Source organism: Cervus canadensis, chromosome 19 (genome assembly GCF_019320065.1).
Source record: "Cervus canadensis isolate Bull #8, Minnesota chromosome 19, ASM1932006v1, whole genome shotgun sequence".
NCBI classification, from domain to species: Eukaryota; Metazoa; Chordata; class Mammalia; order Artiodactyla; family Cervidae; genus Cervus; species Cervus canadensis.
This window is the reverse complement of record NC_057404.1, coordinates 44,995,253-45,020,627: the sequence shown is the minus strand read 5'-3', so window position 1 is coordinate 45,020,627 and position 25,375 is coordinate 44,995,253. Positions and strand designations below refer to the sequence as shown.

The following is a 25,375-nucleotide window of genomic DNA, read 5'->3' as shown; positions in this document are numbered from 1 at the left end:
AGTGCAGTAATTATTTCATTGTAACATAACAGAGTTTCAGATATTTGACAACTTCTTGGGTGAATTCCAGTAGCTAATAATTAACTGCAGAACTGTAAACACATAGCACTTAGGCAATTTCTCTGATGCCCTTTGCTTGTTAAACCAAAAAGGAAGTTAATAATTTGAAGGAACTAGACTTTAATCTCAACCCTCTAACTCAACACAAAGATATTTTAATAACCACAAAAAAGCACATGTTTAGGCAGGGGAAATGTTTTTGTTTTTGTTTCTATTTATTTTTATTGACTTCAGCTTGGCATCATAGGATATGCTTTTGAAATTTCTCAATGAAAAATAATATTTGAAAGTCAAAACAATAAAGCATCTAGAAGAACATCTTTACAGGACTTTGGAGTTGTTAAAAAAAATTAAGAGGACATAAAAATGGATTAACCATAAAAATTTTTCATAAATATGGGTATATTAAATTGAACCATTTTTATTTGCTTAAAAATACCATTAAGAGAGAAAACCAGCCACCCAGAGATTGGGAGAATTTTATCTTCAATCTATATTACCAGCTAACATCTTGTATCAAGAATAGAAATATCTTATTTCTATTGAGAAATATTCTATTTCTATTGAGTTGAGTCAAACAACTCAATAGAAAAGGAAACTAATCTCAAAAGGGCATTTTACCAAAATAAAAAAGCTATCTAATGAGTTAAAAACATCTGAAAAGAAGCTCAGCTTCATTATCTGAGAAATACATGTTAACTACTATGAAGTACAATCACACACACACACCAGTGGCTGAAATTAAAAACAGATAAAATACTAACTTTCAATGTAGATATGGAACTACAAAATATTATACACTTCTTGTGAGTGTAAATCAATACAATCACTTTGAAAAACATTTTAGCATTATCCGCTAATATTTAACCACAATTTACTTTATGACCAAAATTCTACTCCTAAGTAGTAATATGGACAGCCTTTGATGGCACGTATTCTTACAAATAATTTTACATTTTGAAATGATTTTTATTCTAGACCTTGTATACACTGACCTACTGAATGACAAAAAACATAATTGTATACTTTGATTGTGTATCCAAAAATAAAGCCTACAGTAAAATGTTAAAACAATCATAACTGAACCTTAACAACTTTACAACAATACAAAACAACAGAAATGCATATATATGCTCAGTCCAAATATACAAAATGTTCATAGTAACAGTATTTGTAATAGCCTATAACTAAAAAGAACATAAATGTCCATTAAGAGTAGAATACCTATGAAAATGAATAAATTACTATCACATATAATTGCTAAATGCATTAATATAAATAAATCTCATTAGTGAATGAATATTTCAGAATACCTATGAAATGAATATTTCAGGAAACCTACTAATGAATATTTCAGAACACTTATTAAAATGAATAAATTAATCACACATAAATGCTATATGCATTAATATAAATAAATCTCATTAGTGAATGAAGCTAGATTCTAAAGAAGATATAATATATGCCAATTTCAGTTTTATTAAGCTTCAAGTCAGGTAAAATTAATCTATGGTATTAGAAGTTAGAATACTAGCTAACTTCAGGATGAAGGATGGAAGTAGTTACAGGCATAACTACCTCCTGGTAGCTTCCCTGATAACTCAGGTGGTCAAGAATCTGTCTGCAAAGCAGGAGATGCAGGTTTGATCCCTTGGTCGGGAAGATCTCCTGGAGAAGGGAACCCACTCCAGTTTTCTTGCCTCAAGAACCCCATGGACTGAGGAGTCTGGCAGGCTAAAGTCCATGGGGTCGCAAAGAGTCAGACATGACTGAGTGACTAACACACACATAACTACTTAACTATACTTTTCTGTATGTCATATTTCAATAAAAAATCAATTAAAAATAAAGTTACAATATCTTATTTAGTTTTTCTTGAAGGGGCCTTCCTACTGTCTGATCAGTTCAGTTCATTTCAGTCCCTCAGTCGTGTCCGACTCTTTGTGACCCCATGGACCACAGCACGCCAGGCCTCCCTGTCCATCACCAACTCCCAGAGTTTACCCAAACATGTCCATTGAGTTGGTGATGCCATCCAACCATCTTATCCTCTGTCATCCCCTCTCCTCCTGCCTGCAGATACTGTCTGATAATGTCCTTTTTTTTAAGTGGTAATTTTGTCTTTTTTCACTTTTTGATAATTCTATACTTACAAAACTGTACTTTTCTGTGTCATATTTCAATAAAAAATCAATTTAAAAAAAGTTGTAATGTCTTAATTAGTTTTTGCTTCAAAGCACTGACATTTGTTTTACCTAATACTTTAGACAAGTATGCAAGTTATTTTCAAGCTTTAAAAATTGAGACGGAGCTATTTTAGTTAACTTATTATCCAGTGTTAAATAAAATTATTTTTTAAATAAAGGAACAGATTTTTATATTTTTTGTGTGTGCATATATGAGAGAAATAAAGTGACAGAGATGCACAGAGAGAGACAGAAGACAGCGTTCTCTTCCTAATTGTGTGGCAATTTAAAATTATCAGATTTTTAAAAAGGCTTTACCTCAGCTATCAAAGTTAAATTAGTTTTCAGAGACAAATGACTCAATTTCAAAAACTTTTGGAAAAACATGGAATTTAATGCCATTTGAGGAATTATGGGGAGATTCCCTTGTGGCTCAGACAGTAAAAAAATCTGCCTGTAATGTGGGAGACCCTGGTTCGATCCTTGGGTCAGGAAGATCCCTTGGAGAAGGAAATGGCAATCCACTCCAGTATTCTTGCCTAGAGAATTCCATGGACAGAGGAGCCTGGCAGGCTACAGTCCATGGGGTCGCAGAGTTGGACAAGACTAAGCGACTACACTTTCACTTTCATTGGAATTTTTCAGAATGAAATGTTGTGTGAAGATTAAATTCGATCACCAATAACTCATTTTAAAATGATCAATATCAAATATACACATTTTAAGGAAACAAAGGTACAACTCAAGTCGACTAATTAGGTGGTTAAAAAAAAAAAAATAACTATGTGAGTCATAGAACTCAGTTTCACTGAGTCCAAGCCTTTCACCACAGAAATGAGGTAACAGACATAAGGCAGTATAAATGAATAACCAGTGTTATCTTATTAATGGGAGATTAGGGGTTCCAATGCATTAGGGGTTCTGACATCTAGAACACTGTTTGCTCCTGTTCCTCACTGAGCCTCTCAACATTCCTGTACTGTAATATACCTGTGGTTAGAAAACAAAAAATTCCAATGAGCCTCTACTTGATACCACATAGAGTTTCAACAACCCCACCTCCTGCTCCCAGCAAACACACACACAAATACATGTGCTGTGATACTCTGAACCTAACCCAAGATTATATTTCCCTATATGACAAATCACCACATTAGCTATAGATTATGTTCAAAACAAATAAGTGAATTAATAAAGTGACAATTTACTTTAAAGGAAGATTCAAAAGCATCTTGTAATAGTGATTGAGAAAAAATGTCCCTGAAATCTATCATGAGAACATCTATCCAATTTCCAAAATCAATAAATGCAGGTTTTTTATAACTCTTTAAATTTGGCATTCAAAAGATAAGATATTAGGCTGAATTGCATTTATCAGAGACTATTGAACAATTTTCTCAAGTATAAAGTATCACTTCCTCAGTTTTAATGACTTATGTCTATGGCAAAAAAACTTTTATTGTAGGCTTAAATATAATTTCAATCAAGTGATTATTATTTCCATGCCATGTAGGTGGCTCACAGTTATTTAACCCTTAAAATGATTTTTATTTTAGTGTTGAATTATTTCATATTTTTCATGAACTATGATGTGGTTGTGTCTGGTGGTGAAAGTAAAGTCCAGTGTTGTAAAGAAAAATATTGCATAGGAACCTGGAATCTTAGGTCCATGATCAGGTTAAATTGGATGTGGTCAAACAGGATACAGCAAGAGTGAACATCAATATTATAGAAATCAGTGAACTAAAATGGACAGGAATGGGCAAATTTAATTCAGATGACCTATACATCTACTACCGTGGGCAGGAATCCCTTAAAAGGAATGGAGTAGCCCTCATAGCCAACAAGAGTCCAAAATGCAGTACTTGGTTGCAGTCTCAAAAATGACAGCATGATCTCTGTTCGCTTCCAAAGAAAATCATTCAACATCACAGTAATTCAAGTCTATGCCCCAACCATTAATACTGAAAAGGATGAAGTTTAATGATTCTGTGAGACCTACATGACCTCCTAGAACTAACACCAAAAAGAGATGTCCTTTTCATCATAGGGGACTGGAATGCAAAAGTAGGAAGTCAAGAGATACCTAGAGGAACAGGCAAGTCTTGGCCTTGGAGAACAAAATGAAGCACAGCAAAAGCTAACAAGAGTTTTGCCAAGAGAACGCACTGATTATAGCAAACACCCTCTTCCAACAACACAAGAGAAGACTCTACACATGGACATCACAAGATGGTCAGTACTGAAATCAGATTGATTATATTCTTTGCAGCTGAAGATGGAGAAGCTCTACACAGTCAGTAAAAACAAGACCTGGAGCTGACTGTGGCTCAGATCATCAGCTCCTTATTTCAAAATTCAGGCTCAAATTGAAGAAAGTAGGGAAAACCACTACGCCATTCAGGTATGACCTAAATAAAATCTGTTATGATTATACTGTGGAAGTGATGAACAGATTCAAGGGAGTAGATCTGGTAGACAGAGTGCCTGAAGAACTATGGAGAGGTTCATAACATTACCCAAGAGGTGGTGACCAAAACCACCCCCAAGAAAAAGAAATGCAAAAAGGCAAAGAGCTTGTCTGAAGAGGCCTTACAAACACCTGAGAAAATAAGAGAAGCAAAAGGCAAAGGAGAAAGAAAGAAAGGGAAAGATATACCCAACTGAATGCAGAGTTCCAGAGAATAGCAAGTAGAGACAAGAAAATTTTCTTAAGTGAAAAATGCAAAGAAAGAGAGGAAAACAACAGAATGGGAAAGACTAGAGATCTCTTTAAGAAAATTGGAGATACCAGGGAACATTTCACGCAAAGATGGGCACAATAAAGGACAAAAACGCCAATGAGCTAACAGAAGCAAAAGATATTAAGAAGAGGTGGCAAGAATACACAGAAGAACTGTACCAAAAAAGTTCTTAATGACACAGATAACCATGATGGTGTGATCACTCACCTAGAGCCAGACATCCTGGAATGCAAAGTCAAGTGGGCCTTAGGAAGCATCACTATCAACAAAGCTAGTGGAGGTGATGGAATTCCAGTTGAGCTATTTCAAATCCTAAAAGATGATGCTGTGAAAGTGCTGCACTCAATGACAGCAAATTGGAAAACACAGTAGTGGCCTCAGGACTGGAAAAGCTCCAAAATCACTGCAGACCATGACTGTAACCATGAAATTAAAAGACACTTGCTCCTTGGAAGAAAAATTATGACAAACCTAGGCAGTATATTAAGAAGCAGAGACATCACTTTGTTGACAAAGATCCACATAGTTAAAGCTATGGCTTTTCTGGTAGTCATATATGGATGTAAGAGCTGGACCATAAAGAAGGCTGAGCACTGAAGAATTGATGCTTTTGAATTATTTTGCTGAAGAAGACTCTTAAGAGTCCCTTGGACAGCAAGGAGATCAAACCAGTGAATCCTAAAGGAAATCAACCTGAATATTCATTGGAAGGACTGGTACTGAAGCTGAAGCTCCAATATTTTGCCACCTGATGCAAAGAACTGATTCATTGGGAAAGACCCTGATGCTGGAAAGATTGAAGGCAAGAGAAAAAGGGGGTGACAGAGGATGAGATGGTTGGATGTTATCACCAACTCAATGAACATGAGTTTGAGCAAGATCTGGGAGTTGGTGATGGACAGGGAAGCCTGGCGTGCTGCAGTTCATGGTGTCTCAATGAATCGGACACAACTTAGCAACTGAACAACAACAACAAAAGACCAGTATGCCATGTTTTTTAATGAACACTTCATTTGCTCCTCTAAGGTTTCTCAACCACTCTTTGAGATTCATAATCACTCTAGCCGGTTATATATAAAGTCTGACAAGATCAGTCAGCGATTATCAAGTAACTAAGATTATTCCAAAAATTATGTCATCTAAGTGATGGAATATCCTAATATTTTGAGTTTATTCACCTTTTTATAGCACTTCTCCAGGTAGACAGCAGTGGTGTGTAAAATTCACTGGTCCTATCAAACAACTTCAAATTCAGCTTTAATAAATTTTCATATCAAATGACAACTGTGTTTAAGGCAATGTCACATATCCACATGGTAAGTAAATTTTTCTTATACATTTTAATTCTATTACTCAGAATACATAGGTCTTTAGAATATTTTGTATTTATGCTCCATGTTAAAATATTTTTTGAAGTGTTGCAGTGATCATGCTTTTCTTCCCTTTTTTTTTAACCTTGTAGAAATATTTAGAACGTGAAGTTAGTTTCTTTGATGTATTTGAAATATATTTCTTTTAGTAGTAAGTTTTCATTTCTTGAAAGTATTCCCTTGATATTTTCCATATCTGAAATGGACATACTGAACTCAAAATGCATTGAAAAAATAATACAGTTAAACTCATTTGTTGTTATTCAGTAACTAAGTTGTGTGTGACTCTTTGTGACCCCATGAACTGCAGTCTACCAGGCTCCTCTGTATATGGAACTTATTCTTAAATATCAGTCATATGCACTGCATCTACTTGGAAAGTTAAGAAAGTCCTGCTAACATCCTTGATTTTTTTCCCCAAATTCCACCATTTAATTATTCTAAATTACATATGTCAAGGTACAGATTTGCAAAATACAGGCACTGGAAGATCATTTCTTAAATGGTCAAAAACTCTGTGTTGTGAGCATATAATTTATCATAATTTATTTTTGTGAATATACACAAAGAGACGTATTATCATCAAGATGCTGGTTTCCAGAGTATAGCAAGTTTTTCAATGTTGGTATTTATGTACATTTTTCCTAGATACAACAGTTACCCAAATTTGAAAATGTGACCCATTACTTGTCATTAACTAATGTGTTTTTGCTATTCATGTTTCATAACAGATTTCAAATCACTGAAGAAAATACCAAATAAAGAGCTTTCTTTTATTGAAAATAGTTGCAGCAGATGCAAAGATTCATGAAAAGCTCTAGAAGACAGGCTAAAGACTAAAGTGGTACAGAATTTACAGCATTATTATATCAGAGTTTTAGGATAATTATGCATTTTCAGTTTTTAAATTGGATTTGCATGACAATAGTCCATAACAATAACTCTCTGGTCATTTTAATACATGCATTATGAAGTTGTTCAAAATGTATTTCAAAAAAAACATAGTTCATACTTAAATCTATATTTTAACTAAAAGGATTATAAAAATAAAAAATAAAATAATCGTGAATAATAGACTATGGGACAAGGGGATAAATTACACAAGTACTGTTAAAAAACAAAATTCAACTAAGTAAATTTGCAGATTTAATTGACTTTTTTAAGCAATTTATGAATCTGGTAGCACTTCCTCTAGTAAATAGATACTCTAAGGTACAAACCAAAGATTTTTGTAAGTGGAAGTAAGCTGGAACAAGGAAATGATTATTAAAGAGAAAAGAACTGTTTCAGGCCAGGTCATCTTCTTTTAGGGGGAAGGGAACTGTAATGGTCTTATTATATAGACTACTTCATTAGTGCTAATCAGGAAACTTCAGGCTGTTGGCTTAAACGTCACATTCCTGGGAGAGGATAAACCTGCAATTAGGCCTTGGTTGGGTTTTTCCGGTAGCTTAGTGGTAAAGAATCCAACTGCCAAGACAGGAGATGTGGGTTAGATCCCTGGGTGGGGAAGAACTCCTGGAGAAGGAAATGGCAATCCACTCTAGTATTTTTGCCTGGGAAATCCCATGGATAGAAGGAGCCTAGTAGGCTACAGTCCATGGGGCTGCAAAAGAATTGGACATGGCCAACTTAGCAACTACACAACAAGAACAATTTGCGGTCCTGAGGATAAGTGACTTCATTCGGGGCCTTTTTTAAAAAATGAAAACAAACAATAAACAATTTGTTCCTCTCTGCCTAACTCAGAGACCTGATTAAAAATAATAATAATAAGGCATTAGTACCACTCTCAGCTACCACTCTGTAGTTCTTACATCTTTCACTAATACTCCATGTGATATTCCCAGGTCACCACTTCAGGTTCACAAGTTTTAATTTCATCATTCTCTGTTCCTTCTATGATACTCTAGTATTAGGGAGATCATTTGCTTGGTATTTTTAAAGCTTTTGAGAGAATATAACACACCAGGGAGATTTTAAGCAGGATAATTTTCAGTCTTTAGAATGTACTTCAGAGCCATGGTCCCCAAGACCCAAACCAATCTAAAAAGACACCACTGAGGAATCACCTTTTAATAAAGCCAAGCGGCTTGCTCAATGATCTTACATAACTGAGTTTCAATTTCCTTAGAAATGCCAATTCAGGTACAACAGATGGTGATGGCCACAGCACAGACACCTCTTTGTGCTGCTAAAAGATAATCAAGGATCATTTTTTATTAAAAAAAAAAATCTTGGCCAGAGAGTCTAAAAACAGTCTTTGTTAGGCAACTGTTATCTTAACAACAAAATCTACAATGTCTCCAAGAATCAAGGAGAGGTTTCCTCTTAAAACAGGAGACAAAGGGCACAAACCTTCAAAAGAATGATAGAGCCTTTGAATAAGACATAAACTAGTTAGAATCAACCAAGTCCAAGATGGTGGAAGATGACTTCCAGTAGACCTTGAGACTTGTATGCTCGTTATAATATATTAGCATATTCTAAACAACATACACACAGCTGTCCTAACAGTTCTGAGGCTCACCATCAAAGGTCAAAAAGCGGGCAGTGTTCCAGGAAATCTCTGCCCCTTCTCCAAAATAGTTAGAACAATTCTCCCACCCATTCACCTATGAAATTATCCAGCCCATAAAAACTTCCCACCCTTATTTGGGGGCATCTGACATTCTGAGATGACCCACACTCTGGAGTATGTTTCTCTCCATGGCCACTCTCACGATTTGAGATGGACTGCATTCTATTAAAAGAATGTGATCTCTCTGAATAAATCCACTTCTTACCTATCACTTTGTCTCTCACTGAATTCTTTCTGCCCTTCAGTAAATAACTTGAGCTTCAGTAAACCAGGCGTGTGATTTCAATGAAAAGACGGTGGGTTGGAGTCCCAGTGTGGGTTTGGCTCAGTTTCAGTCCCAGCCTGTGGGCTCAAGTCCAAACCTGAGTTGTGCAGGTTCCACTATTATATATTCATATGTACTTACTTCTAACCAGGGAATGGATCTATTCAGTTACTGCTGTGTTTACCCATTCATTCAGGTCATCTTCTTTCAGGTGAAAAGGAAAGGCGGAGGTCTTATTACACATATTATCTCACAAGTGCTGATCAGGAAATTTCAGACTGTCTGTTTCAAGGTCACATTTCTGGGAGAGTTCATTGAAATTGCAATTCTGCAAATAAGTCTCATTTACCTGGGGGTAAAAGACTCTATCCGAGCCCTTTGTGTCTTGTTCTTTTCTTATTTTTTTAAAAGATCTAACAAATTAATAAAACTATTTAAGCTTCAGTTTACTAATTTATAAAATAAACAATACTAATACCTTCTGTGCTCTCCTCACAGGGTAATTACTCAAGATAAATGCATCCATCTACTATGAAAGCACTTGATGAATTATAAAGTGCATTAAGTCAAAGACTGGAAGACATCTGTCCAATTACATGAGAAAGCCTTCAGCCCATAAAGAAATAAATTACTAGTGTGACATCTTCCTTGGCAGTGAAATTTCTCCCCTAGGACTCCCTCTAATGGCTCAATTTCAGCAGACTGAACAGAACTCTATGGGAAAACACAGAACCAATCTGACCTGTTTTAAGGATGATAGAAGCTACACGGCACGGCCTTTTTTTTTTTTTTTTTTAAGAAGAAAGCCTACATTGGTGCCCTGGAGAAAGCAACTCCATGATCCACAGAAGACCCCAGACTCCCACAAGCTCAGATAAACTGGGACTGCAGAAGAAACAGTCATGGCCAGATTAGCACTGGGTTACTGAGGAGAATACACATCTCACTTCTAAGGCTGCTTTCTCTTCTAGGTTGGGCTTATTAGCACTAACATTTTCTCTCCTCAGTTCTTTTCCCCACCTCTTCCTCATTTACTCCAAATGCAGACAGCTTAGCAAAACTGCAGATATTAGCCAAAAAAATTTACTTCATTTTGGACCCAGAGTTCGAGCTTTTAAATTAATATTTACTTTGGCCCACACTTCACTTTTGTTTATACTTTTCTCTGACAATCTAAGTCCTATTTGAAAAGAGTCATGTTCAAGGCAGAATCTGAGCTGGCCTCCAAGAATAATGGTGATGAAATTTGACATCAGCAATAATCAGATATGCTATGTGAAGGGTTCGAGGACAGCCCCTCAGAGTTAATTCCTAAGAACTTCTTTATTAAATGTATTGACATAGATGGGTCGTGAAAGCTGAAGAGTTTTTCTTCTTATTTCCTTTTCTTTTTTAAACTTGATCTTTTTGATAGATGGATCTACAGGGGGAACTTTATAAGAAATTCGGAAAGAGAGTTGAAATCTCAAAGATATTTACCTCCAGAGCTTTATGCATGTATGCTCAGCTGTGTCCAACTCTTTGTTACCCAGTGACTGTGGGCTATCAGGCTCCTCTGTCCATGGAATTTTCCAGGCAAAAATATTGGACTGGGTTGTCATTTCCTTCTCCAGGGGGATCTTCCCGACCCAGGGATCAAATCCATGTCTCTGTGTCACTTACAGTGGCAGGCAGATTTTTTACTGCTGAACCACTGGGGAAGCCCTTTATGAATGAGATCACTAATAAAAAAACATGAGCTTATTCTAAAGCATTTAGAACATGACAGAGTTTGGGGAGTTTCAGAACAACGGTGCTTTGCATGGTACCCATTAAAGAGTGCTGCCTTCAGAGGTAAAAGAGCTCATTTTGGAGATTCTTCATAATAAGAAGCTCTAACTTTCAAAGAACTCTCAATCTGTTTATCAAGAAAACATGTAAAAAGTGAATTTAACCTTAATACATCTGTAGTGTTAAAATTATTATTGGTATGCTGCTTTTGCTTTGTCTATTATAGAGAAAAATATTTCTCTTGCTGCAATCACGGCCAGTGGCATCTCCATTTGTTTAGAGAAACAGTTAAATTGGACCAGAGAGGTACAAAATCCACAAATTAAATATTCTTAAGAATACTTGGTACTATCTTTGCAACTGTTCTGCAAGTGTAACATCATTTCAAATTAGAAATTTAAAAACGTATCAGGTATTGCATTGAACAAATAACTACTATTTTCCCAAACTTCATATACTTTTTTCCACCAATTTGCTTAATCTTATATCATCTCTCTCTGTTATTTATTTTTTGCTCAGGAAATTCTTTTTTTTTAATTGGAAGATAATTGCTTTACAACATTGTGTTGGCTATTGCAATTATTTTAATAATTCATTCTAATCCTTAAGAATCAGTCAGTCTGTCAGTTCAGTTGCTCAGTCGTGTCCAACTCTTTGCAACCCCATGGAGTGCAGCACGTCAGGATTCCCTATATATCACCAACTCCTGGAGCTTGCTCAAACTCATGTCCATCATTCTTAAGATAATTCTTAAGAATATCTCCCTTCAAAGACTCTATTTACACACATTTTTCCTTATAGAACTTACTGGCCCCAACATACAGCATAGGAGGAAGGAAAACTACTTTTGTCTTTCTCCACTCTAATTTCTAGTTACCTTTCCTTAAAAAGAAACCTTTCTCATTCTACCAATGAGAGTTTATATTTCATTATCCTCTCCTTTTCTAAATATTTTTTCCCAATGCCAAGTTCTTTAATTGAAACTTCACACAGAATTTTATATTTCTTATTTTTTTATACTTCTTATTTTTCTTTATATTTCTTTTCCCTAATCCCCCCACTGAGTTTAATAATCATGTATTTCCTAGTCTAGATCTGCACTATCTAATAAGGTAGGCATAGCTCCATATAACAACTGAGCACTTGAAATGAGGCTAGTCCAACAGAGAGGTATTGTAAGGTACTCATATCAGTTTGGACATGATATGAAAAGCAATGTAAAATATCTTAATCTTTATATTGATTACATTTTGAAATAATAATACGGATATATTAAATAAACTATGACCTTAAAGTTAAGATCTGTTTCCTTTTACATTTCTAATGTGCCTATTAGAATATTTAAAATTACAAATATTTGCTTGCATTATATCTTTGTGGGACAGAATTTCTCTAAGATACTTATTTTCCTCCTTCACTTCCTAAACATATTAGACAGGATTGACCATTTTCTTTCTGTCCTTACTGATCTTAGTATGAATGCTCTGAAGACTCTTGGTCCCTTCTCTACTTTTCTTCTTATCCTTTGTCAGCCTCTGACTTGCTTCTTTCAACATCCAACAGTCAGGATCAACTCTCTTCAATTTATATACATCTGCTTCCTTAGAGAGGACATTTTTTCTAAGCTGTTTTGTTTTGCTTTGCTCTTGATTCTTCAACCATTTGTAGGTAAAGATACCCAAATCTCTGCTGGAATTTTAGCTTACATCTCATAGGATAGCTTCATTTCTCTGGGAATTTCCTTAGGTCGCTTCTACTAGTGAACTCTATATGGAAACCAAAACTTCAAGTACCTATTTCTGAATGCATTAACCTTCCTGACAAGTTCTGAAGTCACCACTTGCTCTCACCCAGGGATCCCTATGGGTGTTTTTCTAATTTTTTTCCTGCCTTCCACCAGAGTCTAGTCTTGAATTCCCAGCACCTGTCAGAGTCAACAGCTTATTGTACAGCCCATTCTCTAGAGAGGAGGATGTTCACTAAAATGTTTTTTAAGTGAATTGATCTGATCTAAATGCAAAAAGGTTTTTCCTGGTGTTGGTGGTGGCTAAGGAAAAGATTTTCCTTTTCTTCTTTTCCTTACCTGATGAGGATATTTTTAATACTACCTTTCTAAAGTCTTATGTATCTGGATTCTTTCTAATCTCATTATTTAACACATCACCAAAAGGTGAATTTTACACACTTACTTTTCTGACCAGGCTATCTGCCTCTTCATGGTTATCTACCAGTTATTTTGCATCCAAGACATGCTGCACAAAGAATTTGAGATTCTACCTATATTTCACATGTGTACCATTTAACTTTGTAATATTGATACTGCATCTTTATCCTGACTAGAGCTATAATCTGTTTCTGACATTATTCCTTCTTCTTTTTCCCTATTTGCTTCCCTATACTTTTAGTCACTAGATTGATATCAAGAATTGTACAAGGTACAAGATTCTATCCTTTTCATTTCTGTTTCACGGACAATGGCAGAAAATGCTAGACTGCTATATCACAGATAAAAGATGTTTATTACTCAGAGCTTCATTTTCATTTATGCTCTCCTGCATGTCTCACAAGTCCCACAGACAAGGACAATGTCAATGGCCCTAAATGATGTAAATGTGCTCAATGGGATGCATTATAGGAGAAGAATGTTGGACTTCAGGATTTACTGTTGTTATTGTGAGCAAAAGTGAGCCTGCTCTTTGTGCAGAGGAAGGTGTTACCTTATCCTTCAAGGTTATTTGCTGCAAAGACAACTCCAAGAGATAACCCAGATAAAGAACAGTCAGGGTCTTGCATTTCTGAGACACTCAGAATGTTCCAGGATGGTTCCAGTGACCACGGCTGGTGTTTCTCCCAACAAGAAACCACATATTACTGGACCTTCTATGGGCCTACCATTATATTAGCTACGGGTGATGAAAGCTATGTATGGGGCTTTTCTGGTGGCACTAGCAGTGAAAAACCCGCCTGCCAAAGCAGGAGACAAGAGACGTGGGTTCGATCCCTGGGTTGGGAAGATCCCCTGGAGGAGGGAATGGCTACCCACTCCAGTATTCTTGCCTGGAGAATTTCATGGACCAAGGAGTCTGGTGGGCTACAGTCCATGGGTGGCAAAGAGTTAGACACGACTGAAGCAACTTAGCACACACGGTGAGAGCTATAAATTCAATACAGCCTGCTTTTAAAAACAAACAACTCTTTCAAGGAGATAAGAAGCATCCATGATACAGTTCAAAAGAAGTAATCAACATTTAAGGTGTGAGGTAAAAGTAATACTGTCATAAAATATTTAGGGGTAACAAATGGGATCTTTTTTCTTCCTACATTTATTTTCTTCCTACATTTGACATTTGAGTTGTTCAGAATTATCTCTGTATTTTAAAAAACTACATATTCTTACAAAGTGAAATACATGTATGTAACTACCTTACAGATAAGAAATTGAACACAAAATGTACCCCAGAAAACTCATGATCCTTCCTGATGAGAACTGAGATCTTTATGCTACTGAATCTGCCAGTCCATAAACTTGACATTTCTCTCAATTTATTCATTTCTCTAACATTTTATAGGCTTCTGTTTATAAATGTTAAGAATGTTTGCATTCCTTTTTTGTTTTTACATTTTTTGAAGCTATAACATCAGGTAAACTCAAATTTAGAATTACTACCTTCTGGTGAATTGGCCTTCTATCATTAATAAATGTTACTTTTTCTTATGCCATCTCCCTTTGAAGCAGAGCATGAAATAAGGATTCATGTGCAAGTGATCTATTGGGAGTACTTTCTGGAGAAACCTTCAAGGAAGAAAGATGCAGAATTGCGAAGGAAGAAGAGCCAAGCAAAGATATAGGTTCAGCTGCAGCCTAACCTTAACCAGACACCACAGTACTCTGGGGAACAAGGAATACCTAAACCTGTCTGCCTGAGGGAGTTTGGGATTTTATATTCCCTGTGAATTATGAGCTGCATTTGTTAAGAACTGCACATCTCATATTATGTGTTTCTTCCACAATTAAAAATAAATATACACTGGCTGTGGCTCACCCCCTGGGGAGAGTATAACTCCCCTGCATCTCTGGGTGACATGGGTCTGGTATTTCTCCAGAAAAAGAGGTAGCTGTGAGCTAGTAGCAGCCAATACCCACAGGAGCAGTAGCCCTTCAATGGGATGTATTAGGAACTGACCATATACAGGAAAGTCTTCCAGTCTACCAGCACTCTCTTCACTGTATAACCTACGCCATTAAATCCATCCATTAAGCGCTTTATGTCACTGCAGGTATTCTTCAGTTCTAGCATTATAATTGTTTTCTTATGTCCTAGTTCTTTTGTGTAATTCATCATCTTTTCTTCTACTTTCTTGAAAATAATAATCTATTATTATGTATCTGATAACCCTAGTACCTTCACCACTCCTCACTCCCCAGGGCAGGGAGTGGCAGCAGGAACCAGGAAGTATCTCTCTGCTGAGCTGAAGCCACATCCTGATCCTGGCTGCCAGGCTACAAGGCTGCCTGGGGGAAGAGGAGCAGATGAAGAACAGCATCCTATCTCCAGGCCCTTTCCTTTGACCCAATGAGAGGTCACTGGGAAAGGGAACAGGCCTGAGGCAACATCAAGAATCAGTGACGTCTACAAGACGGCAGAGTAGAAGGACGTGCACTCGTCTCCTGCGAGAACTCCAAAATTACAACTCGCTGCTGAACAACCACGGACAGGAGAATGTCTAGACAAAGGTCCGTCTAGTCAAAGCTATGGTTTTTCCTGTAGTCATGTATGGATGTGAGAGTTGGACTATAAAGAAAGCTGACTGCTGAAGAATTGATGCTTTTGAACTGTGGTGTGGGAGAAGACTCTTGAGAGCCCCTTGGACTGCAAGGAGATCCGACCAGTCCATCCTAAAGGAAACCAGCCCTGAATATTCATTGGAAGGACTGATGCTAAAGCTGAAACTCCAATACTTTGGCCACCTGATGCAAAAGAACTGACTCATTTGAAAAGACCCTGATGTTGGGAAAGATTGAAGGCAGGAGGAGAAGGGGATGACAGAGGATCAGATGGTTGGATGGCATCACCGACGCGATGGACATGAGTTTGAGTAAGCTCCAGGCATTGGTGATGGACAGGGAGGTCTGGCGTGCTGCAGTCCATGGGGTCATAAAGAGTCGGACACGACTAAATGACTGATTGGAACTGAACTAGTACCTTCTTTCACTGTGGGCGTCTTTCTATTGTCTCTTTTCCTCTTCATTGTATTTTGAGGTTTGTTGGTAATTTTTTTTTAATTGAAGATAAAACATTTTGCATGGGAACTAATAGGTGTACAGGGTGATATTATCTCCCCGTGTAGTGAATTCACTCTCTGCACTGGAAGACAGACAGAAAAGTGACACAGCACCCTAGTCTAACCAAATGCCACGCTGAATGAGGTTGGGCTTTATCCCCAGTCAGCCTCAGTCTGTCTTTGTGGTACCTCCTAGGACATATTCTCTAGGTTTGCAGATAAGAGCCTTGAGAGCGCCTCCCCCTTGAATTATCCTAAATTAGAACTTCTACCTTTCCAGGATGATAATACAGCAAAAAAAAAAGAAAGAAAGAAAGACAAACTCAGTTTTGCCTTTCAGCTACTTTCTGCTTGACTTATAGCCTCCCTTTCTGTGGAGCTTAAAAATTAGCAAATGTCTTGAGGGAGAAACTAGTGATGAGTGTTGGGCTCACTCCAGACCCCTAGTCCCTCAAGCCCTGTTGCCTTGGTAGCCTCATTCCAGTTTTGGTCTCTCCAGGACCATAAAATTGCTGAAAACCCTTCTGGCTTTTCCGCTTCTAAGCAGCCATGTTCTGCCCCGTTTTTTGGTCTCTACTGCTTTTTGAGTTAACAAATTACCTGAAAGAGAAAATGCACTCAGAATCTCCAGAAAGATTTTAATTTTTAATTTTTGCTTCTGAATTTTTGCAGCCTAAGCCATCTTCTGATGTCTCAAAATATGACATACATATAGTATCACCTACATGTACATATGACATTATATATACTCTCTATCTATCTAATCTATAGTTTTTCTACTGATTTTGGGTAGCACAGTTGGTCTTCTACAAGCTACACAATCATACTTAAGGTAGCAGTCATCTTAACAAGTGTTTTCAGACTTCAATCTTAAAAAAGTTTTTGCCATTCACTAAGCAACTAGTTTTACTGACCATCTACCTTATTGAAAATTCTGATCCAGGTGCTGGTAAAATAAGGAAATGAATAAGATAAAATCTAAGCTCTCAGTAGGATCTTTTCTGGGCTCATTTAGAAGCCTCAATATATAGTTTTCCAATAAATTTTCATTATTTCCACCTTAGTGACAATACTCCTCCCCACCATCCCTCCATATTGAAGTCATTCCAAGGCTATTCTATTCTATTGGTGGATGTAGGAAATGAAACTAATATTGATGGAATGTTAAATGCTTTTTATGTTTATCACTGTCAATCTTTTATGTTAAAATTTTTATTTCTGTGAAGTAACTAAGAAACTGAGCCTATTGAGTTTTTTTTTTTAATAGACAGTACATGAAAGATCACACAGATAACTAAATTGAAGAAATATTATGCAAACCTAAGTCCATCTGACTCCAATGCCTCTGTCTTTCTGTGACTCAGCATTTTCTCTATATGGCATCTGCCTTGGATAAATTTGTCTATAATCTCTCAAAAAGCACAAAGCCCATTAGAAATCATGTGAACAAGAAAAGATTCCTTATTATTTAATTTTGATATTCACTTCTTCCATACCTAATTTACTAGATGGTTTGCATGACTATTTGGCCCTCTACTATTCTCTAGTCAAACCAGCCTTTACTTCAACTCTAGAATTTTAAAATGTATATGTTTCATTAGTCAAAGCTCTGGTTTTTCAGTAGTCATGTATAGATGTGAGAGTTGGACTATAAAGAAGGCTAAGCAGTGAAGAGTTAATGAACTGTGGTGCTGGAGAAGGCTCTTGAGAGTCCCGTGGACAGCAAGGAGATCAAACCAGTCAACCCTAAAGGAAATCAGTCCTGAATATTCATTGGGAAGACTGACGCTGAAGCTGAAGCTCCAATACTTTGGCCACCTGATGTGAAGAACCAACTCATGGGAAAAGATTCTGATGCTGGAAAAGAATGAGGGCAAGAGGAGAAGGGGGCACAGAGGATGAGATGGTTGGATGGTATCACTGACTCAATGGAGATGAACTTCAGAAAACTCAGGGAGATAGTGACAGACAGGGAAGCATGGTGCTGCAGTTCATGGTGTCGCAAAGAGTTGGACATGACTTAGCAACTGAACAACAACAACAACATGCTGCATTAATGAATAACTATAAAATAGCTCCCTATTTTACCATGCCCACTGAACTATAAATGCCTTGAGGGTAGAGACTGACTTCACGTTACATCAAGCACAGGACCTGGGTCAGATTAGCCCTCAAAAAATAATCAGCGATAGACTCATCAAATAATATTTGTCTTCCTCAATTGAAAATTTATATCCAATACTATTCTTTTGCAATTAATCAAGAGCATGTATGTGAAGACCTTGAGTAGCAGTTCTCCATGTTAACTCCTTTCTGGTATTGATGGCTTGTGTGGTTGTTTCTGGAAGCAAACAGGTGGGTAAGATTATTTCTCCAGACTCTTTTCAGACTTCCTCAGGAATCTGTGCTCTAATGTCTCTCACATTAGCACCTACAACAGAGGTCCTGGTTAACAGAGAGTTAACACACGTCCCTCACTCCTGGTTCCTATCCAGCCTGTAAGAGCAATTACACGTCCGGAGCCAAAGATAATAACCAGAGTTGGACAGACTCAGTTCTTCCAACACAGAAATATTTCTTTTCATCCATGATAGTCCCTGATATTATCTCTATCCTCTTTTCACTGGAAATGTCAAAGCCACCAGCAGAGTATTAGGAAATAAAATGGATGTACCGTCTGACTCTATAGCATATTTACAACATAAGGTTGTCAGTATTTTCAGAAATACTTAGAATCTTAGGAAAACAGTATTAGGTAGTCTGTTTAAAAATGAGACCCAAAGAGTCTCTTGTATGTTTATCTACCAGGAGGGTAAATTATTTTTTGTGATATATAGATATAAGAGAGAGATAGTAAAAAGTTATATTTCCTATAGATGAAGAAATACCATTCTTAAGAAATTACTGTAAACATTTTGGAGTGTGATATTGGTAGTATTATGTTTGGGGGGAAAAGTCTAAATCTATAAGATACATGTAATGAAGCATTTACACATGAAAAATGTAATTCTTGTATTTGCTTTAAAATAATTGAGAACAAAAAGAACACAAAAATGGCAGGCAGTTTTTGATTGGTCAAGTTAAGACAGGGTAAGTGGTTGTCAATTGTGCTACTTTCTCTACTTCTGTGTATATTTTAAACATTCCAAAATAAAAAGTGTAAAAAAACAACTTAAATCTCTATCAACAGAGGAATGGATAAAGAAGATGTAGTATATATATCCAATGAAATATTACTCAGTCATAAAAAGGAATGAAATTATGTCATTTGTAAAGACATGGATGGACCTAGAGACTGTCATATAGGGTAAAGTCAGAAAGAGAAAAATAATGTCTATGAACACCTATATGTAGAATCCAGAAAAATGGTATAGATGCTCTTATTTGCAAAACAGAGATAGAGACGCAGATGTAGAGAACAAACATAGGAAGACCAAGAAGGGAAGGAAGCGTAGGATGAATTAGGAGACTGGGATTGACATTTATACACTATGGATACAATGTATAAAATAAATAACTAATGAGAACCTACTGTAGAGCTCAGGGGGCTCCAATCAGTGCTCTGTGGTAACCTAGATGGGAAGGAAATTTTAAAAAAAGAGGGGCTATATGTATATACAAGGCTGATCCACTTTGCTGCAAAGTAGACACTCACACAACATTGTAAAGCAAATGTAATTCAATAAAAATTTTAAAAAAGAAAAAAGTTTCTCCTCTCATGACAAAAAAAACCTAGTTTGATAACTAAAAGTTAGAACTGAGATACATAAACTGAACAGTTTTCTAATTTTTTCCTAAATAGCAATAATTAGCTTACATATTTTTATTAACCTGATAAATTATTATATCAAATCGTAAAACACAATCTTTGAGAATTCCTTATGGTCTCAAAGCTAGATGGAAAGGATGAAAGGAATGTAAAATAATATAATGCTTCCTCTGCAACATTTTATTGCATGAAAGGAGCACCTCCCACCCCCACACTATTTCTTTCCGAAGGCTTTTGTCATCAGAGGTCTCCTCCAAACTACTGCTAGATCGCATTTTTTGTCCCTCAATCTGCGTTTTTGATCTTTGTTTGTCAAGTCAGGATCCATCTTAGCAACTGATCCGTCTATAAATATAAACTCTTAGCAGCGTTTATATAAACCAGTAACTCAAGAAGAAATACAAAAGTGGCTTACTTCTAAATAGATATCTTCTGCTACATGATATCTATCTACTACTTCATATTGACCTCACTGCTTGATTGGCCTTTACTTTCCTCTACTACATTCCTTTCTGCTAGCAATTGTCTACTGACTTCAGCCTTCTGCTTGGGCTTCAACTCTGGACAAACTGCATGGCTCAAAACCCGTTTCCAGCTTAGACTTCCAGTTTCCTGGCATTCAACTCTACAGCCCATTCTGGCACTTGTCCTTCAGGAATTGTTGCCAGTTTGGTACTCCTGGTCCTGACTCATCTCTGTGATTGCACATCTCTCCTGAGATTTTATTTTCAGAAAGAGGAGATGGAGTTTCATGGAATTCAGTTCATCATATTTTGTATATAACTGTCAGTTTGATGTGGGTTATTCACATAAAAAGATCATAAACATACATACCACATACATGCAAACACACACATAATTTTCTAATTTGTGCCATTTGATAACAGTGAAATTAGACCATACATTGATACCAAAGACACTTTCACAGTATGTGAAGTTCTCTGGGTCTCAAGTGTATATCACTACCAAGTCAACTGAGACAAATTCAGTTTTTCCAAATGAATCCAGAAATGACCCATTTCATATCAGCCTCCTCTAAGACTACAGCCAATAGGAAGTGAAAATGTTCAAAAATGGAATATTTCTTGTAAAAACAAAATAAATGTATATAGTACATAATTCCTTTAAAAAGTGTTTATATGTCTTAATAAATGATTTAAAGCATAATATACTACCATAATGTTTGTAAAAAATAAAGAATATTTACATGTTGCAAATAAACCCAGTTTTGAGTTTCTATTTATAAACTTTCAAAAACTAAAAGGTTTTCAATGAAAGAAGTATAAGGAATAGACATTAGAGAGCATAATACAAGACAACAAAAAGTAAAACAAAATATACTGAATTATGACACTATAAACTGATTAAGCATCATCTATAAAATATTTCAAATAGGTCACAGCACAGAAACAAAGTATGACATCTACTTCTGAAAGTGATACTGTCTCACAGGTTTCCCACATGTAGGAGGTTCGTGTCAGTCTTGGTTGCCCAGCATCCAATTCCCCTTTTAAACAAAATGACAGCTTCCTTCCTCACTCCCCAGAAAACTTGTACAGTTGGGTACTATCTTGTGGGATTTAAGTACTGAAATCATGACACAAGGACAGGACAAAAATCTGCACCTCATTCAATTCAGTGGCAGAGCTCTGTCAGTGTTGCTATAGATCTCCTCCTGGAGTCTGTGCTTCTTGGCACTCAAGAATTCTTGGTTTCAACCCCATTTTTCAACTCTATCCTGTGCCTTCCAACAATTCTATAAATTCCCTTATGCTAAAGTTAGTCAAAATCAGTTTCATTTGTTTACAAAGAAACAGTGGGGTGTAAAAGAAATAATATCATACAGGTACACATATACACATATTTGGATGTGAGAGTCAGACCATAAAGAAGGCAGAGCACCAAAGAAATAATGTTTCAAACTGTGGTGCTGTAGAAGACTCTTGAGAGTCCCTTGGACAGCAAGGAGATCATACTAGTCAATCCTAAAGGAAATCAACCATGAACCTTAATTGGAAGGGCTGATGCTGAAGTTCCAATACTCTGGCCACCTGATGTAGAGAGTCGACTCACTGGAAAAGACCCTGATGCTGGGAAAGACTGAAGGCCAAAGGAGAAGAGGGTGGCAGAGAATGAGATGGTTAGACAGCATCACTGACTCAAAGGCAAAGGAGCCTAGCATGCTGCAGTCCACGAGGTCACATAGTCAGCCATGACTTAGCAACTGAACAACAGCAATATATAAATACACACAAACAGTTGCACACACACATATATATTGTATTCCAGGACTGAAACTCTGAAGGCCTATCAGAAAATAGCCAATTCAAAATATTCACTTAGTATCACCTAAAACAATGTCTCAGTGGCACCATAAAACATTCTTAAGAGCATGAGGAACTAAAGTACCTTATGGTAGGGTGGAAGATTTCCATGACATTGGAAAAGAATGCCAAGCTTAAAATCCCAAATTATCAATACAACCTCAAAGAATGAACTGATAACCATGAAATAGTAGAAATTCAACTGATTTTACATTCCAGTCATATAAAACCTAATTCTTTGCTTGCGACTGTAGGACAATAATCACTAAGACTGGACTTGGGCTGCTTAAAAGGGGAAACTGAATGGAAAGAATGACTCACCCATCTGTCCATGTCCTCTCCTATGAAGCACCCTCCACTGACTTCCATTGCCTAAGGAAGTTCTCATTCCTTGGAAGTTGCCCTTCCTTCCTGGCTTAAAAAAAAAAAAGAAAAAGTCATTATTTCCTTGCCTGAAGAAGCTCCTTTATAAGAGGTAGTTAATAAATCCTCTCAAGCTGTAGCCCATTGTTATTAGACCAGTAACTAGAACCAGACTGCAAAATGCCCCAGGGTATCATATGTAGGATTGAACTTCTGTAGAAAAGATTAACAAACCAAAAAAAAAAAAAGCAAGAATTTGCTGATTAATACTGTCAAAAGCTTTTATTTTGAACTTTTATAGTACACGACCAAGGAAGGCAAAATTAAATTTAGATTGGTCTGCATTTGTCAAAATCAATATGCTTACCAGAAAATTTATTTACGACATGCCACCTGAAACATATAGCATGTTCCTAAATTTTATTAGTATATTTAATGACCCCAAACCCAACATTGACACTCTAAAGGAATCTGACATTCCAGAAGTCCTTGGGCATAATAAAGACAGAATTCAAAGGTTTTCAGAAATAGGGAAAATAAAACTTTGCTGCTACCATTCATGAATATGTCCTTGTTTCTCTCTGACAAACTATGCTCCGAGACAGAATATCTTTGCCAATAACTTATTTAATGCAGGTTCACTGTGGGAATTATAATTTGTAATAATAATACTTCACAAGCCAACAGCATTCGGGATAATATCTCTTATTAGGCCAATAAAGAAATAATATACTTCAAACCAATGCGAGATTAACTACACTATTGTTTCAGACAGAGGGGAGGTGAAAGAAATATAGTCCAAATTTAGTTGAGGTGTACAATTCTACAAGTTGGTTTTTGAAATGGTCAACTTAGCCAACCAAGAGCTGATGTCCACTTGCCAGTGCAAACCAAAAGTCTCGTTACTAGAGCATGATGTTAGCGGAATGAAGGTGCTAGCACTGGCAGGGAAGATGATCTGCTCTGAAGGTCATTACTCCAAGAACCATTACACAGCTTTGTTGCTACCTATGAGGAGCAGCCTTGCCAAGGCAGGAATAGATGCCCCTTCTTTTTCCTGAGACTTCTGCACAGTTCAACACACTGCCTACTAAGAATAGCCTGATCACATGGGAGCAAGTCTCTCAAAATCTTCAAAGAGCTACTCACATCAGCAAAGAGCAGCCTTGCCCAGACCAAACACTCTCAATAAAAGTCCTCACAAATTCTTGGTATTATCCATTATATCACAGTTGAGTCTCCATATGTTCACACTGACCAGCATAGTAATTTTACTGACATCATCCCGACATAGCCTCCCCAACACAAGTTCTCCCTTAGATAAAAACAACTTCAGTTAAGCATGAACTAGTAGATCAAAACAATTTTACTTGGTAATAAAAAGTGGATATGAAATCATAACAAACCAATATACAACACTTGATTTTTTCCTTAACTTCATCCTTAAAGAGAGGTTTAAAAAGATAACAAACAAAAACTCCCTTTACTAAAATACTGTGATACATATCAGTATAGGAACCATCAGTGTCTGTAAGTCACATTGACTGCTCTCCCCAAGCTCAGAATTATTATGAAAGGCTAGTTAAAACAGGCTCCACAATCTCAATGAGAATTGGAAAAAAAAAAAAAAGCCCTATAGAGGTAGAGTCTAGGGCATTACACTGAAAGGAAACTATCTGAGATGACTATAATAGCTAGCAGTAATTCAAATAGTTTGATCTGCATAAATTCCTGGTGATGGTTAATTAATTCCCAGAGAACAAGTTACGTATGTAAAATATGAAGGTTTTACCTGATTTGTATGACAAAAATACAGTTCAGAATTATTAATTTGAAAAAAAAAAGAGAAATTCAATCTGAGAACAGAGGATTGATATTCCAAAGAGGAAGGTAAAAACAACAAAAAATAAGTTGGCTCTGATCCTTTTCTGGCCATAGGAAAATCTGTCAATATTGGCAACCAATGGAATTAGATTTTAATAATTATAAGAGACTATTTACAGAAGAGAAACTCTGAATGCCCAATAAATATATGCCTAGATAATCAATCTTACTTGTAATTAGTAAAGTGCAAGGTAAAACAAAGCTGAGATAGTTTGGTATATGTCAGAAAAATCTGACAATACTAAAGTCTGCACTGTTTTATGCTGTAAATTTATAATGCTAAAGGTACATTTTTCCCTAGTACCTAGAAATCCTACTTGTAGGTACATAGAGAATTGTATGTTGCAAAAGACATATATAAGAATGTCATTGTAACATATAGAGTTTCATCTACCTGGTTTACTTTTGAACTCTCAACTCCAGGACCATGACTAGCATGTAGCAGCTGCTCAGAAATACTGTCAAATAGATGAATAGTTATTCAAGAATTGACAGATATCAATTAAATATTCTAGTTCATGTGAAAATGTAAATTTGCAATGAGTAATGGAAGGCTTCTTGTATAATAATAAGACTTTATAATATAGCTTATATAATAGTAATAGGTAGCATTATAGAGTGCTTGCCATTTCCCAGTTTTAAGTCTCATTTAACAGTCACTCACCCAAGAATCCCACATTATTTTTGTTTTCAGAAAGGTTAAGTGCTTCAGCTTCTGAAGCACATTTGGTCCACAGAGATATTTTGGCAGTCTGCTCAATGTAACTAAAAAATTT

General features: G+C 36.4%; 1 long non-coding RNA gene across 1 annotated transcript in view; it reads right to left on the bottom strand.

Annotated features, from left to right (window-relative positions):
- The window catches only part of LOC122422096, a 452,617-nt gene that overhangs the window by 166,057 nt on the left and 261,185 nt on the right, over window positions 1-25,375 (bottom strand). The window contains exon 2 of the long non-coding RNA XR_006263728.1: window positions 22,674-22,767. This is a non-coding gene — a long non-coding RNA (uncharacterized LOC122422096). The remainder of the gene's footprint in view (window positions 1-22,673; window positions 22,768-25,375) is intronic.